Here is a 20,152-nt window from a genome sequence, read left to right as displayed (position 1 = left end):
AAGGTTTTGACTATTCAAGTTGAATACTTGGGTAGCAAGTTTGATGATGTCCTTCTGGATGGAGGTTCCAGTAATATCATCATCGGAAGTGGTTTTACCCATAGAACAACACAGTTATCCCATGCAGCCAGTAGAGTAATTTTATTCAGCAAAACAGTTGCCTCATGAAGCAAAACAATGGCTCTATAGAGCAGATTAGTGATTTCATATAGCAAAGTAGTAATTTGGTTGTGGAAAGTAATGTTACTCCTGAGGGAAGTAAAGACACTAATCTGGAAACCCTTAAAGGTCAAAATAAGCCCTCTTTAGAGGTAGAGGAGGATCTAGACACAGCAAGCTAGCAAGCTATTATAGATGCAGAGCTAAAATATGAGCATACCATGAATAAGTCAGCTAGAGTATTTGAGGATGATGTCCAGGAGATGTGTTTGGAAGCTGAAACATGTTCTAAACCAATAAAGTTGATTATTTTTATTAAGGAAGACTTCAAGAAACAATTAATTAATTTTTGAAAGGACTTTCAAGATATCTTTGCTTGGGAATATAGTGACATGAAGGGATTTGATCCAAGATGTGTCATCATAGAATTAACTTAAAGGCATATGCAAAGCCCATTATATAGAAACGGTACCATATAAATCCCAATTATGCTAAGTAGGTGAAGAAAGAGATTGAAAAAATCCTTTGAGTTGGTTTTATCAATCGTGTTAATGAAGTGACTTGGTTGTCACTGATTGTGGTGGTGCCTAAAAAGAATGGCAAGATACGGGCTTGTGTGGACTATAGGAAATTGAATGCAGCAACAATCATCACTCATCCATTTCCTCTTCCATTCACAGATTCTTTATTGGATGATGCAGTGGCCCATGAGATATATAGTTTTCTGGATGGTTTCTCTGAGATCCACATGCATTCGCATGATATGGATAAGATAGAATTTTTAGCCAAATGGGGAGCTTTTGTAAGTACTGTAATGAATTTTGGTTTAAAGAATGGACCTCCAAAATTTCAAGGTGCAACTTATAAAACCTTTGATCCTTGTCTTACATCTTTTATGAGGTTTTTCATCAATGATTTTTGTGTATAGTGAATCATTTGCAGCATCTTAGACTTTGTTTTGAAATATGCCATCAATTTGACATGTCACTTAATCCTTTTAAATTTGTTTTTGCTACCAAAAGAGGAGTTATTTTGGGACATGTCATTTCAAAAGATGGTATGGCTATTGATCTAAGGAAAATTCAAGCTGTTCAGAAGGCTATTGTATCTACAACAATTCAAGAAGTGATGCGCTTTGTGGGGTAGGGCAAATGGCATAGCAGGTATTTGAGGTATCTAGCCCATATTTGTGCTCCACTTACATAACTTACTAAGAAGGGAGTTCAATTTTTCTGGTAGTATGATTAGGATAAAGTTGTTGCTATATTGAAGAAGACGTTGGTAGTAGCACCGATTCTGCAACTGCCACAATGGGATATTCCATTCCATGTATTTGTTCATGCATCTGACATTGTAGTAGGTGCAATTTTGATGCAAGAGAGGGTTTCTGGTTGGTTTAGATCTGTCTACTATGCAAGTAGAAGGCTTAAAATAGCTAAGAAAAACTATATTGTCACTGAACTAGAAGCTCTTGGATTGATATTTGCATTGCAAAAATTCAGACATTACTTGCTAGGGAACCAATATATTTTTCATGTGGTTCATGTGGCCTTATTGTATCTCATTAATAAACCACAGATTACAGGAAGATTGGCAAGGTGGATGCTATTTTTGCAAGAGTTTGACTACAAAATAGTACATACACCAGGCAAAGAGCATGTGATAGCTCATTTTTTGAATAGACTTGAGTCAGTGGACCCTACATTAGGGGTAAATGATCATTTGTCTGATGGAGAGCTATTCAGTGTTCAAGTAAGTCAATTCAATTCCTTCTATGATCAAATGTCACATTTTTTGCTTCATGGAGTGATGCTTATGGATTTGTCTAGAGACCACCATAGAAGGTTGGCATTGTAGAGCAAGAATTATCGGGTTATTTTGGAAGTCCTTTATGGAGGGGTATTGATAATGTGCTACGAAGATGTGTAACTATTCAAGAACAACCTATTAATCTGCATGAGTGCATGAGGCACATGTAGGACTCACTGGAGGACCTTTCTCTCATGAGATTATAGCTAGGAAGGTTCTTCAAGTGGGATTGTGGTGGCCAACTGTACTTAAAGACACTCATGAGGGAAGATCAACTATATGCCAAGGAATGCATTACCTGTATGAGGGAAGGTCAACCTCAATCTAGGGATCGAATGTAAGATCATCAAATTTTACCTTTGGAATCATTTCAAAAGTGAGGTATTGATTTTGTGGCCCCCATCAAGCCAACTGCTCGTCAGAGTAAGTATCAATATATTTTAGTTTGTACTAACTATCGTAGTAAGTGGGTTGAAGCCAAAGCCTTGCACGATAACAAAGCAGTAATTGTGGCTCAGTTTTTGCATTCTAACATCATGACTCATTTTGGATGGCCCATAGAGTTGGTAAGTGATCGGAGTAAACATTTTTTGAATGAAGTGATTAGGGAGTTGACTTCTAAGCATATGATTATGCATAAGAAGTCTACCCCTTACCACCCTCACACAAATGGGCAAGCTAAAAGTTCTAATAAAATTTTTCTTCAAATTTTGAAGAAGATAGTTGATGATAACCGTAAGGATTGGGACACAAAGTTGGATTCAGTATTATGGTCATTTCGTACAACATATAAGGTTTAACAGATTTGACTCCTTTCAAGCCGGTTTATGGTCTTGAGATGGTTGTCCCCATGGAGTTCTTGGTTCCTAGTTTGAGAGTAGCACATACTTATAGCTTGTGCCCTAAAGCCTGAAGAATCAATTCATGATAGGCTGTAGAAGTTGATGCAGTTAGAGAAAGACCGGATTATAGCCCATTACCTTCAAGGAGTGGTGCAGTCAAGAAGACAAGCATGGGTTAATAGACACATCAAAAAGAAGATAATTAAAAAACGAGATCTGGTTATGGTGTATAAACCACGGCTTGGAAAGCATCCAGGAAAGCTAAAGTTGAGGTATATTGGTCCTTATGAAGTTGTAAAAGATGTTGGTCAAGGTACTTTTGTGTTGGCTACCTTGGAGGGTGAAATAGTTAAGCCCATAGTGAATGGGTTTAGATTAAGAAGGTTAGTGCAACTGGACTATTATGATTACCTCATGAATTTTAGGAGAAACTCACAGTTGCAATGAATTTGATTTGAATTTTAGCATTGCTATCTCATGGAGACAGGAATGGGATTTTACCCCATAGAGCAGTTTTTTATTCTTTGCATCTCATGATTGTCTTTAGGGTTTCTTGGCTTGATTGATCTTTACACAAAGAACCCTTATTTTATTTTCAGATATTGACAGATGATATTATTTTACATATTATTTACGGTTCATAAAGAAGTCATACAAACTTTAATAGTGCTCTATGAAGTGCAAAATATTTTTGAGTTGTTTTATGTCGTGATAGAAGTGCAAAAGAGCTTCATGAAGTGGTGGTACTATATGACATTAAAATTTGGTTATTGGAATTTTCATTGTGGGGATTTTATTTCTAAAGCTTTCTCTCATGATATTATGACTTGGCAAAATAGTATCATGCTTATGGGAGATTGTGCATTGAAAGGACTTTTACATTTTAACTTTGCATTTGTGTGTGGTGGTCTAGAAGACCAATTGACTTTAACCTCAATTCCTTTGGTATTTAAACTGTGTGAAGCCACAAAGTTTCAGTTGCATGAGGTCTATTTGAAGGGACAAGCTTCACATGTCAGACTCACAGTGAGTACAAGTGGTCATCGATATGTTATCTTCTCTCTCTTTTCAAGGAGTTTAACTCATTGCCAAGTAAGGCAAGAGGAAAAAGGGAAAAGTATGGGAAAGAAGGCTTGTGCGTTGACGCTTGCGGACCATACAACATCGCCTTCCTGCAATTCCATGCCATCATCCTCCATCATTTTATTCATCTCAGATTCTCAGCAGGTCATGGGTGATGCTACCATTGTGAAGACAAGGCAAATAAAGATTTCAAAACCTCCTATGAAGAGAGGGTGACAACAGTTGAGGGCTGTTCATGAGCATGACAAGGGCTGGAGTGACAATATGCTTGATACAACTCCATCAAAAGTCAAGGATAACACACCAAAAGCATCTTCTACTATGTCTAGTGAGGATTTGTATTTGGAGATCATTAGCGATGATGCTAAATTTCACAAGTATATCTATAGGTTGGAACCGAGCCTATCGGGGAGGCAATTGAATTAGCTGAGAGGTATTCAAGAAAGTACCATAAGAATGAACATTTTTAGCAAGGCATTGGCTAACCCTGCATTCCTTCATGATCACCCCCATACGGAGGTGGTTTTTTGAGGCACTTCTATGCCTAATAAAAACCCCAAAGTACCCACTTATCCTGCCTTCCATGCTAAAAGAAAAATGGGCACTTTTGGGACAGCATTTGGCTCTAATGCTGAGAATAAGTATGCTGAAAATAAATAGTCCACTGTATCACCTTCCCATCGATCCAGCAGCCAATGGTTTAGTTCCCCAAATGTTGTGAAGGAATGGAGCAAAAAGGGCCTGTGCTTTACGTGTGGAGATAAGTACACTATTGATCATACCTCCAAATGCCCGTACAAGACAGCCAAGGTCAAAGTTTATAACATGTATGTCATGGAAGATTGGTACAATGATGAGGATGACCTGCCCACCAATGAGACCAGGCTGAGCTTGTAGAGAATGTTGAACATGAGGAGTTCTATGACCTGGAGGATGGGTTTCCCTTCCACCCGGGCGGTGATCCTTCATGGATACTTGATTTGACATCCCACCCTCCTACAACTTCCCTTTGCTCGATCTCTTTGGATGCTTGGACAAGTTTCCAAAGCCTACCATTCTTCACATTTAAGGCAATATCAATGGAAAGCATGTCTTCATCCTTGTACATAATGGTAGTACTCACAATTTGTCAATAAATCAACCATTGATTGGTTGAAATACACCCCTATGACACTACACCACCCCTTGAAGGTCCAAGTAGCAAATGGAGAAGAAGAAATTAGCACACATGTATGTCTCACAGTTTCCTTATGCTTGGTTGAAAATTATGCGACACTGGTTGATTTGATTGTCCTAAACATGGGCCTCATTGATGTTGTCTTGGGCTGTGATTGGTTAAGACAATTAGGGAAAATTTCTATGGACTTCTATCAGCTCTACATGGAGTTCATGATGCATGGATAGCTTGTCCACCTAGAGGGAGTTCAAGATCATGTTGATTTTCAACTTATTACAACAAAACAACTCAAAAGGGAGTTTAAGAAATGCTCGCAAATCTTTGTTTTGCAATTGAATAAGAACAATTTCGATCAGCCCTTTGCAATATTTAATGATTCAGCCTTGCAAGCCTTACTTGAGAATTACAATGATCTATTTCAAACGCCTACAACCCTTCCTCCTAAGAGAGAAGTGGACCACCCACTTGACTTAGAGCCCCATTCCAAGCTAGTAAACAAGCCCCCTTACAGATGTCCAAGTGTGAGCATGAAGAGGTTGCAAAGAAAGTCAAGGAGCTGCTAAAGATGGGTTTCATTGAACCGAGTTCCTCCCCCTATTCATATCCTATTCATCCCTTGTCTTGTTAATCAAGAAGAAATATGACTTCTTTCGCATATGCATTGACTACACAAACTTAACAAAATCATGGTGAAGAACCGCTACCCCATCCCACGGATTGACAACTTGCTGGATGAGTTGAAAGGGGGCATGCTTTTTCGTTAAGATTGACTTGCGCTCTGGCTAACATCAAATTTGTATGAGGGAGGAAGATGAGGTTAAAACAGCCTTCAACACTGATCGTGGACTTTATCATTTTCTAGTGATGCCTTTTGGGTTGACTAATGCCCCCGGCAAATTTGAAAGCCTCATGAACAAAATCCGACAACCCTTTCTGTGTAAGTGTGTGCTTGTTTTCTTTGATGACATCCTCATTTACAACAAGTTGTCTAAGGAGCACTTGACACATGTCAGAAGGGTGTTTGACATATTGAGAGAGCATCGCCTCTTTGCTAAGGAGAGTAAATGCACCATCATGCAGACATCTGTGGAGTACTTGGGACACATTATGAGCAAAAATGGCATATAGGCTAACTCGAAGAAGGTGCAATGTGTTAGAGACTGGCCCACTCCTTCCACCACCACTTCTTTGTGTGGCTTCCTTGGTCTCTTTTCATTCTATAGATGCTTCATTAAGCACTATGTCACCATTGCAACACATTTGACTGATCGCTTAAAAAAGGAGTAATTCTGTTGGGATGTCACTACTGATCATAACTTCAAACAGTTAAAGGGCGTGCTTACTTCAGCCCTCATCCTTGTCTGCCCTGACTTCTCTAAGTTGTTTATCATTCATTATGATGCTAGTGGCCGGCGTATTGATGCAATTTTGTTGCAAGAGCATGGTGTGATTGCATTTCAAAGCATCAAACATGATGAAAAGGAGATGCAAATGAATGTATATGACCAAGAGATGTTGGACATCCTTCGTGCCATCAAGAAATGGCACCACTATTTGTATGGTAGTCGCTTCCAAGTGAAAGTGACCACTGATTCCTCCAATACTTCTTGACTCAGTCCACTTTGACTCCTAAGCAAAGGCAATGGATGGCAACCTTACAAAACTATGATTTTGACATTTCGCACACTCGGGGCAAAGATAATATTGTGGTTGATTCACTCTCTTGAATGTGGGCATGCAGAGTATCCTCTATCTCTGAACTGCACAGTGCTTGGGTTGAAGAGCTTCAAGAGGCTTACCTGTTAGATGATCACTTCAGCCACATATTCCAGAAATTATAGCATGGGTTCATGAGTGAAAACTCCCAATATTAGCTCAAGCATGGCTTTATTTGGTCCCATGGCAAGATTGTCATCCCACAGACTTTCCTCTTCATGCAGAAGATCATGGAAGAGATGCATTCTTGGCCCACTATTGATTTGACAGATGATTTTTGACGCTGAGAAGTGCTTTAAAATAGCCAATTAATTTGAATTCCAAGGGAAAAATAGACTTCGTCGGAGACGGCAGCTGCAATCAGTACAATTTTAAGCGGCAAAGCCCCAAAAGTGCTTTAAAGACCCACCGAGCGACGGTTGGGGAATTTTCATAATTTCACAACATGTCAGATGAGACTCCAGGAGATGCCCAGTAGTGCGGGACCTTGAGACGGATGCACAAAAATTTTCAGAAGCTGAAGCCGATGCCGAACACGGAAATGGGGGTGCTCGGGAGGCCAAGGGCCAAAGGAAGTAAGTGTAAATAAATTAGAGGCTTAGGGGGGTGTAACCTTTGGGACCTCCATCCCCGATTTTCACATGAAGGGGGGGGGGGGGTTGTTTTCCTGTGAAGAAAAAAAAAGAAAAAGAGGGCGCAATGTTTTAGGTGATGATTTCAAGAGGAGGGGAGAGGGCAAATGCCACCTCAATGTACCCCTACCAATCGATTAGATGACTGAGATGCTTGCTTCCTACACTCTCCATCGCTACCTTCAGCATCTAAAAGGGTTGTTCATATGAGGAGGTACAAATTCAGTATTTCTCTCTCCTCTGTCTCTCTCTCCTTAAGGGGCAGTTCATGCCCATGAAGAAGAATGAAGACCGGTTGAAGGATGCTTGCTCGGCATGAACCAGATTGCTCCAAGCTCAAGAGGAGGTAGAGGGGAGATGTTCAACATTGAATATTTGTGCTGTCAATCCATTAGCAACCCGAAAAAATTAATTATAAAACACGCAATACGTAAATAAGCAGTATGCCTAATTTTTACAAATGAAATTTGCTTCCTTTTTATGTTTGATGGTTGAAATGGAATTCATATGGAACAAAAATTTATTTGGATATATTTTTCATTATGATGAGGGCTATACATAAAAAAGTTGCAGACTTGTAATGATATATAGTCAAAAAAATTAAATTATGGCTCGAAAAACGCATTTTTAGTGTAAAAATGAAGGTTTTATTGGTTTTCGAGTGGAAAAAATAGATGCGTATACGGGATACAATTTTGAGAAAAAACATATTTCAACTTTTATGATCAATCCATAATATAAATTGAAAAATAACCTCTTTTTATGTAAAATAAATAAATAAAAATATATATAAATGGAAAAAGATAGGATTTTCGTGTTATAAAAATTTGGAAAATTATGATTCATGGTTGTGGCTGTATAATAAAGCTAAGGCATGAAGTTTGGATTTATTTTGGCTTTTTTTATAAGTTATAGTTTATGTTTTTTTCGTTTTATGCGAAAAATACATACAAAATAACACCCTACACCTATGCAACACAGAGCATAACCTAAAGGTTAGAGGGAAAGGGTGAGGTTAGGAGATTAAGAGGACTAAGAGGGTTTGAATTTTTGAAACATTTAATTGTGAATTCCATTTAGAATTGCGATAATTCAGTTTAAGGGGCTAGTAGCACGTGAAATCGGTGCTAGTCCATACATCGAAGCATATGTTTAGTGAAAATCATGAAAGGGTTGTTTTTTCCACATCACAAAATACTGATTTGATAAATATTGTTTGTGCACTAGGATCATATGCACTATGCATGACGCATGGCATGGCATCAGTCGTGGATTGCATAGCAATTGTCTTCCTAAGACATGACTTATACATTGAGTGGAAAGGAGCAATTGCTGTAGGTCAGTTGTATGCTTTCCTTGGGATTGTTTGGTGAGGATTTATATATTCCTGGATCGAGAAAAAAACAAGAAAATAGTGGAATTTGAGCGTTATGTCTTATATGTTAGAGCAACGCATCTTGGGGCCAATCTCCGAGGTGTAGGAGAGTCGCAGTGGAGCTGCGACAATCAGTCGAGGGGATCTTCTTGATGTTTGTGTGACGAGGCACTATGCCTACATGTTATGGAATCTCCCTCTGAGGAGAAAGGAAGGTAAATGTCAGACTACATATCAGCTAAAAATGCATAATTAAGTCTATCTAGTGTTCATCGGTGTATTACAGGCGCTCTTGGCTTGTGAGGCCATGTGGTAGGGTTGTTTGTTGTGTGGATGGGGTCCGACTAGTGCCATAACCAGTGCCAACCCATTTTAGGTCCCATTATGGTCACTTGGGTGTTTTCAAAACATATGACAAGATTGACAAGATCTTTCATTGGAAAGGCTTATGGAGGGATGTCAAGGACTTGGTGACCAAATGTGTTCCATGCCAACAGAACAAGGATAGTACACTCAGACTCGCTGGCCTCTTGTGCCCTCTCCCTATCCCTGAAGGGAAATGGACTCACAACACATTGGACTTTATCACTGGCCTTCCCATGACCAAGAAAGGGTGGAATAGTATCTATGTGATAGTTGATCGCCTCACCAAAGCTGGCCACTTTATCCCCACTAAGACTCAATACACTGCCTCTCAGATGGCCACTCAGTTTATGAAAAATGTCTTCAACTTGCATGGCTTGCCACAAGTCATAGTACATGATCGGGATGCAAAGTTTATGAGCAACTTATGGTAGACAATTTTCACCTCCATGGGGACCAAGCTTGCTCCATCCACTGCATACCACCCTCGGACCGATGGCCAAACTGAAAGAGTGAACAAATGGCTTGAGACATATTTGAGGCACTTTTTCCATGATATACAACACAGTTGGGATACGTGGCTCCACTTGCCTGAGTTTGCATATAATAACTCCACACACTCTAGTATTGGAGTTTTTCCTTTTGAGGCCTTATATGGGTATAAGATTTCCCTCCCTAGAGTCTTATTTAATGATAAGATCAATCCTTGGAGTCAGGTTGAGTTAGATCGCATACACACTTTACTTCAACAATGTAAAATGAATCTCCAAAAGGCCCAAACACACATGAAACTCTATACTGATGAGAAAAAAAGGCATTTGGAACTCCAGGAAGGGGAATCGGTCCTTTTGAAAGTGCCTAAGTCCTGATACTCAACTCTCAAAGAGGGTAGCAGTAACAAGCTGGCCCACTGCTTTTATGGCCCATACCAAAGAAGAGAGTTGGTGACTTGGTCTACCACTTAGAACTCCCCCTACCACAAAAATCCACAATGTGTTTCATATCAACTAGCTGAAACCCTTCGTGGGCTCCTCAGTGGACTAGGTGGAAGAACTTTCCCCCATAGATGAAGAAGGCATCACTCAATATATTCATGAGGCAATCGTTGGGTACATAGATAAGCACTTATGGTCTTGATCCTTTAAAGAATACCTCATCAAATGGCAAGGCCTATCCTTGGAAGAAGCCTCTTGGCACCCAACAACCATTGTTAATGAATTCCCCTACCTTGAAGAGGCCCCACGGCTGGAAGACTAGCTGGTCATGCCCCATTTGACCAACCTCTACCTATAGACTACACATTATTTTGGAACAGTTTTGTACTTATTCAAATCTCAGGCATGTGCATCCTACAAATATTGAAAGTATTTGTCATAAGATTTGTTTCGACATGTGGTATGCCCTATTTGGGGCAGCCTATCAAAAGTTATGGCTTGTTTACTTCAGCAGGCTGGTCCCAGCAAGCTATCCCTAGTCTTTACCCACCCAATTTTCATTGTCAAAGGGATCAGAGTAGTACCCTGAAACCCTCCCTTATCCCCACCCATCACTCCCCTCTACTTTCCTTGTTTTTGAGGGGCAAAAACCTTCAAGTCACACTGAGTGGGGTATATCAGGTGTAAGAGTCTCAGATTAGGGCAACCCGTTATTATCATGAACATACTCTTCACCTTTATCTCCTGCTTCCATGGCTTCCTCCTTCCTTCTCTCCTCTTTTCTGTCTTTCTCTCTCCTCTTCTAGTTTTCTTTTCTCTTCTTTTTGCTCTCTTTCGAACACCAGTAATAATTCCAAGGCCACCATGGAAAAAAGTGGCCCACACCTAGTACCAGAGAATAAGTAGAGGAGCTTCAAACGTCAAAGCAACACTACTTTCTCCAAGCTAGAGTTTGTTGGGATGGTCTTGAAGGGCCCAGCCTTCATTAGTGATCTCAACTTCAAGAAGTTCTCACCAAAAGCCAGAGAGCATGTCTTATGAAATACAATAATGTCACTCATAAGCTGGCCGATATACTCCTTCAATGCCAAGCTCTACACCCTTCCTTGCCTACCAGATCGGCCACCTTGTCTAGATAAAAATTCATCTATATAGATAATATCCTACATCACATGAGTTCAGTGTCAGACTCATTGTGTTAGACTCATTATGCATGGAGGATTATTTTTTCCAGGATCGACGGACCCCTAGAGAAGCCCTTACTGAAGGCTCACGTCTTTCGGCCAGGTCTTCTCTAGAGGCCCGATCCTGACAAAAATTAATCCCAGTGGTCTCCATACCCTAGATGCTCTACTAGTAAATTAATCCCAATGGTCTCGATACCCTAGAGACTCTACTAGTAAATTTGTGAGCGAATCGGATAATATTAATCCGATAATATGACCTTCTCTGCATCATCTATTTGCTGCTATAATGGAGCATCCAGGTCTACTCTTGCAACTAGGCCATCCTCGTCTCTTCCTTGGAAAGGTACTGTGTAGTCAGGTCAAGGTCCAAAAATACTTTCTTGTAATCGCTCCAATTCCTCATCTGAGATATCATACTGTGGCGTCACATCCTCAATCTGCTCTTGGATGCTCACAATGGCAAAGATGTCATTGACACTCGTGCCATCATATCGAGCCACCTCATCAAAATGTGTTGGGACATCTTGTATATCAAAATCTTTAAAATCATCAGGTGTATCATGCACCATGATACAATATAGTTCTTCTCTTAGCTCCAAAATTTATAGTACATCCTGCATGGGTAGATATTCCACCCCCTCAATGATAATAACATGGAGAGAAGTGAGGGGCGGCACATCGCTTGTTAGCGTCTCATCAGGGTAAGGTGGATGCACAATGGCTAAGCTTTGTGCTACCTCTATACTCAGATCAAGTGCAATCTCTTCGAGCTCCCTCTCGAAATACTCTACTTATGGCCGTGAGGGTGCATTGATCTCTTCGTCCTCGCTATCCTCTTATACCTTAGTGCACGAAACATATATGACAAATGCTGCATCACGCTCAATGAGATCCATCATGGCGTGGTTCTAAGATGAGGTGGGCATTGCTTTGGCACAGAGATGCTGCCTCACATGCATGAGGACTCGATAAATCACCTTTTCATGGCTTGATCCAGCACGTAATCTATATAAGAAATATATGGGGACCCATCTGAGAGCAGAGTCTGGAATAGAGCAGGGGAGAGGGTTTGCCGCATCACAAAACAATGCCACTATACTAGAGTTAGGGTCTATGGTAGAAAGCGAGTGCTCTAGACTTAAGTTCTTGCAAAATCTAGGGTATATCTGGTCTCTTATGTGTGCGTAACTTGTGGAGCTAATCCATGCGATGAAGGCTGGAGTAGTAGCCATGGCACACAAAGAGAGAAGGAAGGAGAGCACAAGTGTAGGCAAGTAGAGAATGAAGGCGAAAATGAATTTGAAGTTATAGCTTTTATATATCTAGGGTTTTGAATAAATGTTCTTTTTTAACCCTAAAGTTTCAAATTAAAACTCTTACCTTATTTTTTTTATTTCAATACTTGAAAGTCATCGTTAAAATTACTCATACAGATAAACGCTTCGTTCTACATTATTATATCCTTGAATATACTTGGATCATTGAGTATATACAAGTCCAACTAGAGAAAATATATAAGATTTTTAAGAAAAGAAATCTAAAAGACCTTTAAAATCCCTTGGATCCAATTTAATATTTAAATTTAAGAAATGAGTAGAAGAGATGAGCTACAATATATCTTTATGCAAAGACAATATTGCACAGATTATAGGACTTTAGCCTGGAATTTAATTATGATTTTAACAAGCACGATTGACTAATTATGGTATGTATTATCGACACTTGGATCACAATAAACTAAGATTATCTAAATTGAAAGTACTCAGAAGTTTTAAAAAAAATTATATTTGTTATTTATTTAAAAAATTTACAAGGATTCCACTATCTCAAGGATATGTGGAGAAGCACATTGTTTACATGTCATGGATTGCTCACTACGAATCATGACTTTTCTATTATCTAATTTGAAATAGAAGTTGCAGAGAGGCTCATTTGATATTAATTGGATTTCTTGTCTTAGAAAAGAAATGGACCAATGGCTCTCTACGCTGACCACAAAAAGATTATGACCATTCCACAAGATAACCATATCTATGAGAGCTGTATGTGTCTCGTCTCGAGTATTTTGATCCAAGCTAATCCACTCCCTTGGCAAAATTCACCCTCTTCTATATTGAAAATGAATGCACAGATTTTATCTAGCGATGAAATACCTTTAATAAAAACAAAATTAATGGTAAGTAAATACAACTAAGACAACAATTCATCTAAGCAAGACCTATATCAATTAAATCAAGGCATTCAAAGTAGTAAAAAAGATTTACCTGAACATGAGATTAGATTAGTTGACCCTGCACTCAATCATCTCATCAAAATGTGTTCTTTTGACTTGCAAAGACTCACCCAATAGCTGACTCATCCATTCCTCGGATGAACACTTTCATTGATAAGTAATATTTATTTTATTCACAACATCACATGAACCAAAAAAATGTGTAAAAAATGAGAATGAAATAAACCTACTAAGATGAAAATCTTTGGAGCTTGTGGTGGGTTTCATAGTACTATTGATGTCAGATTTTATCTTGGACTTACATGCTCTTGACAACTCCAAGCTACCAATCAACCATTTACCACCACTAGATAGTGGCAGCAATGGGACATACTGCAATCTCTGGCTTTCTACTACATACAATGAATTATAAAAAAAGATATTTTGAGTTGCAAGTTGACTTGTAGAGTTATTATCATAGATCAAAGAACCTATGTCTCCATGCCAAACATATATATTGCTTCTTAAACATTCCACATTCTACCATTCATGCAAAATTGATGGATATAGAGCTATCAATAAAACAAGATTGAATTAGAACACTGCAAAGATTTTTGAAAACAACTAAGATGCAAAAGAATAAACAATGATAAAATTTAAAAACTTGCTGTTTTGTTTATAATTTGCAATGTAGTTCTTGTCGTGTATAAAGATTTGTTTTTGTGTATAAACATGTTGGATCAACACTTTTGTTAGTGTATTTGTTCCATTAAACACTTTTATGAACTCTAAAATTCTACCTTTTAAATATTTACTAGGGTTTGCAACATCCCTATGCCTGACCTTGAAACTCCCTCGAGTACTTGGGTGCATCAAAATCCAATCCAACTTATGGTACTTATCACAAATCCAATTACCGCCACTATCTTTCCTATTGAAGACCTCCACTGTAAGTATGTTACTAATGTTTTTCCTCCGTGAAGACATTTATAATAACAAAATAGAAAAGTTACCTATTACCATGTGTATAATTTATAAATGTTCTCTCCAAATGAAATGAAATTTAAATGGCATAATTTAAAAAAAACATTTTACCCGTAATTCTTTTTACAAAGAAGCCCAGAGATGTTGAATAAGAAGTTGGCTTATAACAAGACCATTGTTCCTTCACTGACAAATTCCTAAAGTACAAAAACAAAAGAAATCTCAGGTCAAAGCATACATATAACTTATATAGGCTTTGTTTAAATCAATTAAAACTTAACCATGGAGCAATAGAAAAAAGTGACAATATATCCGTGGCTCTCTTTGCAAAGAAGCCCAAAGATGTTGAAGAAGTTGAGTTTTTAAAAAATCATTGTTCTCCCCACCCTCAAAGACTCATGGAGTAGAAAAAAAAAAGGAAAACTCAATACGCATATAACTTGTATACATTTTGTCCAAACGAGATAAAATTTAACTATGGAGCAGCAAAAAAACAAGCCATCATACTTATAACTTTGTTTACAAAGAAACCGTAAGATGTTGAAGAAGAAGTTGAGTGTTTAAAAGATCATTGTTCTTGACTGTAAGAGACTCCTAGAGTACCAAAACAAAAAAAATTACATGTCAGAGAATGCACAAAACTTGCAAAGGTTTTGTCCAAACGAGATAAAAATTTACCATAGAACATCCATGGAAGAGAACAATATACCTGTAAAGTTTTGTAAAGAAAATCTTAGGGATTTGGTAGAACAAGCTCTGCTATCATAAAACATGTGAAGCTCACTCTATGTGTGTGTAAAGGATGTGAAATTTCATAGGGTTACAATTAGGGCAAGCAACAATGAGGTTGTAATATTTCATCATGAAAGAAGAAGTGGGAAAAGAGATATGATAAATTTGAGTTCCGACTAAGAAAGAGGGGGAAACTAAAAAGGGGAGGAATGAAAACTCAAACATTAAAAAAAAATAAAAAAAATTCGAGTCACAAACTTCCAAAAAGTTTTAGCATTGTATTTTCCACATTTTTCCTTATTTTATTGTCCACATTTTCCCTTATTTTATTATTGAGGAAATATTTGGGCCAAGATATGGCTAGAAGATTTATGTTACATGAGTTTGGAATCCCAACTCTCTCATTGGTTAGGCCTATATCTATTTATTCACTCCTTAGGGGGCAAAAAACAGAGTCCATATTTCTCCAAATGCAAAACAAAACATAAAGGCATAATCCTAGAGGCATAGATATCAAATATGAAGTAAGTATGATGGACAAAGAAAGAAACAGATCAAACAATGGTACATCAAAGTAATTTATGAACTATGAGGCTCATGAGCATCATGGCAATCTATAACAGACTGCTGTTGCACATGATGCTCCTGTGATCCAAGAGGTAAAACATCCATGTCATGAATCTTATCCACTATAAGCTCCCTGATCTGCATCTGGTTATGAATATCATGCAATACATCATTGATATCAGCCTTGATAGCATCAACATCAAAAGACTAATTTTTAGCATGATCAGGGAGCTTTTTTGATGTTGAGAAATATCAAAATATCATGTGGAACATCAAAATATCATGTGAGAAGCGAGCTTTTAGAGTGAGCTTTTGAGCGAGCTTTTTTTGGCAACCTCAAGTTTTATTCCACATAGTCCCCTTTGTCCTCTTTTTCTTTTGGGCATATATCAAGCACCAATGTTGCTCCTCCATTGCTACCACTCCCGCCGCCACCACCACCACCACATCTTACTCTTCCCCTCCTCATCAGAGCCACAACCAATTCACCTCTCTCTCTCTCCCCTTATGTTGGGGACCAACCAACGACATCTCACTCCCCTTCAATAACATTACCACCACTAACACTACCATTACACCACATCTTACTCTCCTCCTCATCAGAACCACATTCATTCTCCTCTCTCTCTCTCTCTCTCTCTCTCTCTCTCTCTCTCATATCTTGGAGACCCACAACATGCATCTCCCTCTCCTCCTCCCCCTCAATAGCACCCTCTCTCTCTCTCTATCTCTCTCTCTTTTTTACCTCAAACTCTCTCTCTATCTCTCTCTCTCTCTCTCTCTCTCTCTCTCTCTCTCTCTCTCTCTCTCTCTCTAACAACACATTAGTAGTTCTCTCTCCTTCATAGCTTTACATCACTACATTAAGCTTGTGTGATTATTTTTTATAATATTATCACAATGTTAGTGGTTGAATTATACATACACAAGTGATATCACACTCTGTATACATTCACATCTCCCCTATCTCAATTATTTATACGTATGTTATAATTACATCATGATGTATTAGTACTTATTGTGAACACATTCACAAAACAAGATACACTTACACATTCCTCTCTTTTTCTCTCGCTCTCTCTCTCTCTCTCTCTCTCTCTCTCATATGTTGGGGATCCCACAACATCCATTTTCCTCTCCTCCTTTCTGAATAACAACCTCTCTCTCTCTCTCTCTCTCTCTAACAATGAGTTAGTAGTTCTCTCTCAACTTATTTACATCACTGGATTAATCTTATGTGCTTATCTTTGATAATATTATCACAATGTTAATAGCTCAATTACGCATGCATATGAGACATCACACTACATATACATTCACATCCCCCTTCTCTTTTTTGCACATATTTTATAATTACATCTTGATGTGTTAGTACTTTAGTTATGCATACACGAGCAAACTATAGACACATCCACTTATACTTGCACATTTCTCTCTCTCTTCCTCATTTGATTAGGCTTACATATAGATTGAAGTCATGCATTCATTTACGATAGACCCTTGCAAACAATTGCTTCACAATCTCCGTAAAATATATCTCTGTATTACTTTATTACTTGTAGTTGTTATTCCTTTCAAGAATTCTTCATTTTAAACTCCAAACTTCAACAATGAAATATATTAATATATTAATATATTTCACATTATATTGCATGAACTTACTACAAAAACTACAATAACATTTCTAAATCCACAAATGTATTTGTAAGTTAGTGAACTACTATATGCAAAGCAAGTGAATATATATTTTGCAAACATTAAATATCAATCCAGCCCCATTGCGAGAGGGTGAAATGGGTGTTCTCTAACAAACTCCTAGGCTCTCTTGTGAAAACTTACTAGCTCACTCAAACATGGAAGCATGTATTTCAAGAGGATGGTATTCGAGGGATTTTCCTCAGTCAAATAGGGAAGCATCTATTTGAAAAGGATGGTATCCATGGGATTTCTTGAAATGTAAATGGATATGTAAAGCAGTTCGGTGGGTTATATTGCATCTTCTTTATGCTATCATCCACAAATAGTATCATTGTAGGACAAAAGTGTGGCCAATCAATATCATCAAAACATTTTAGAAATTGTGGCTTCACCTTGACTCCTTATTGAAGAATGAGTTATGAGAACAAATGCACTGCAGGTATCACTTTCCTACAATTAGCCATATTCTCTTTAGAAGAAGATATAAAAGTGTGACATATTCTAAAGAATACATGTGGAATTACTCACCAAGAATCTAGATCCTTATGTCTCTTGCACCTTTTTTCTTCGAGTATTTTTGGTATAATGTATTCTCGTTAGAGGAAATTTCACCTTTACGTAGTCGAGGAAGATAGGACATTCCAATACACCTTCTTATTCCACTATTGCTCAATCTGGTGATCCTTATATATGAGCTACTCCTTCCTCAAGTGCACCTAATACCTATATTTCCTTGGCAAAGTTTGCAACATCCCCTTCTCCAATCGCCTATACATTAACCTACCATTCATAGTTGTATTACATATAGAGAACACATTGATAAGATACCATTGTAAATATACTTCTATAGAAGGATACATAGTTATGCTTGTAGAGAAGTCTCCATGCTACTAACTTGCATGACTTCTAAGACTCAATATCATCATTTGGTTTGAAATTCTCTTTATCTCCTATGTGAACTAAGAAGAACAAAACTTTATCCACTTGAATATTGTAGTAGTTTCATCATTGAGAAAGAAAGAGAGACAGAGAGAGAGATTATGTGACTTTATCATCATCTCTCTAAGGGGACGTTGTCGTATTGCTGTGCATTTGAGGTGTGAAAACCACCCAAAAGTTGTGCGTGTGATTTGATACTTTGTACATATTGAGTTGTTGTGTTTGTACTTTTGTTCTACGTAGGTAATAAAGTGAAGAAGGGTTTGGAGCAAGAGGAACTTATCAATAATGCTCTAATTGGCATGCCTTGCCAAGTGGTCAGTCAATTTAGATGAGAAGGTTTTGATCAACAGTTCACAGGAGTTTTGCATTATGCTCAATGGAGAATCAGGGTGATAAGTATGAGTATATGTGGGAATCTCATGACTTCTTTGAGAAGATGAAGAGGGGCAAGTGGTTGCAGAAGAACTTGCTCGTCGACTTGGTCGAGAGAAAAGCTAACACGTAAACTGGCCAGCCAAGAGTAACGGATTCAAGTGCAAGAATGCATTTGAGATGTTACAAATTCATGGAGAAGAGCCTTTATGGAGGATTTCTATGAGGCCTGATTTACTCAAGTTGATGGGCACATTGTTGGCTTGTTTTGATATATTTGATGGTTATAGAGGTTCTCATGCTGCAGATTATGTGTAAAAGAATCTATTTGAAAATCTGATTAAACATCCTAAAGTTTATTCCTGAAATAAATCAACAATCGGACTCAGAATATTTGGGGAAAGCAGAGAATAGTCAGCGCAAAGAGGCGGGCTCAACAGCATCAACTGCTGTTTTTGGTAGGGCTGTTTTTAGGAGGACAGAAAAAGGAAAAAGCTAATTTTGAAAGCGAGAGGGCGGGACGAACAGAAAAGAAAGGGGATACACACAGAGGAACAGAGGATTCGAGGGGAGATCTACGAGGAGTTCAGAGAGGGGATGGGGGACTTGTTCTTCAAGAGTTGAACGTATCAGAAATTGAATTGAAGGTCGTCATCTGGAGGGCAAACATTGCCCAGTCGACGAGAGAGGGAGAGTTCAGTTCCTTAAGTGAAAAACGATAAAGGAGGGATAGGTCTGTCGCTGAACCTGTCGATCAAGAACGAAAGACGAGGATTGACTGAGGAGGAGGCAAAGACCTGTTGCTACGAAGAAGAAGTTGTAGCTGAGACGAAAGCAGGAGGACGATAGCAGAAGACGAAAGTAGAAGATGGTAGTAGAAGACAAAAGCAAAAGACAGAAGCTCATCTCTGTTTGAGGAAGAAGACAAGGAGCAACACTAAGGCCTTGTCGTTAGAAGGAACTAGCCTACTGCAAGGGAATGATGGAGTTGAAGATGAAGAGGATGAAGCTGCGAAGCAGACGAACCTGCTGAATCAGCGATAGAGACAAAGCATACATCGAAGGAAGTTGAAGGAGAAGCTGAAGCTGTAGTAAATCCAAAGGACGAAAAGTGAAAGGAAATGGCAACTCAAACTCTACTCTGACAACATGTGAAGAAGGTGAAATTGAGAATGAAGGAGAACGGGATGAGACAATGAAGTTCTTTCAAACGACTTAGCGCTGAGGAAGGAGGCTACTAACGTAGCTTAACAAAAGCTACACAGGGGTGAAAGTCAAATAAGAAGCTGATCACTAAAAGAGGATGCAAATGGAAGGAAGAGAGGGAAATCGATTTTCTCCATCTGCCAATGTCTGGGAGCTTTCTC

The sequence above is a fragment of the Lygodium microphyllum genome, chromosome 10 (assembly GCF_053477565.2).
Source record: "Lygodium microphyllum isolate KBCC chromosome 10, Lygodium_microphyllum_v1.1.10, whole genome shotgun sequence".
In the NCBI taxonomy this organism is placed as follows: Eukaryota; Viridiplantae; Streptophyta; class Polypodiopsida; order Schizaeales; family Lygodiaceae; genus Lygodium; species Lygodium microphyllum.
Note: the sequence above shows the minus strand (reverse complement) of the source record.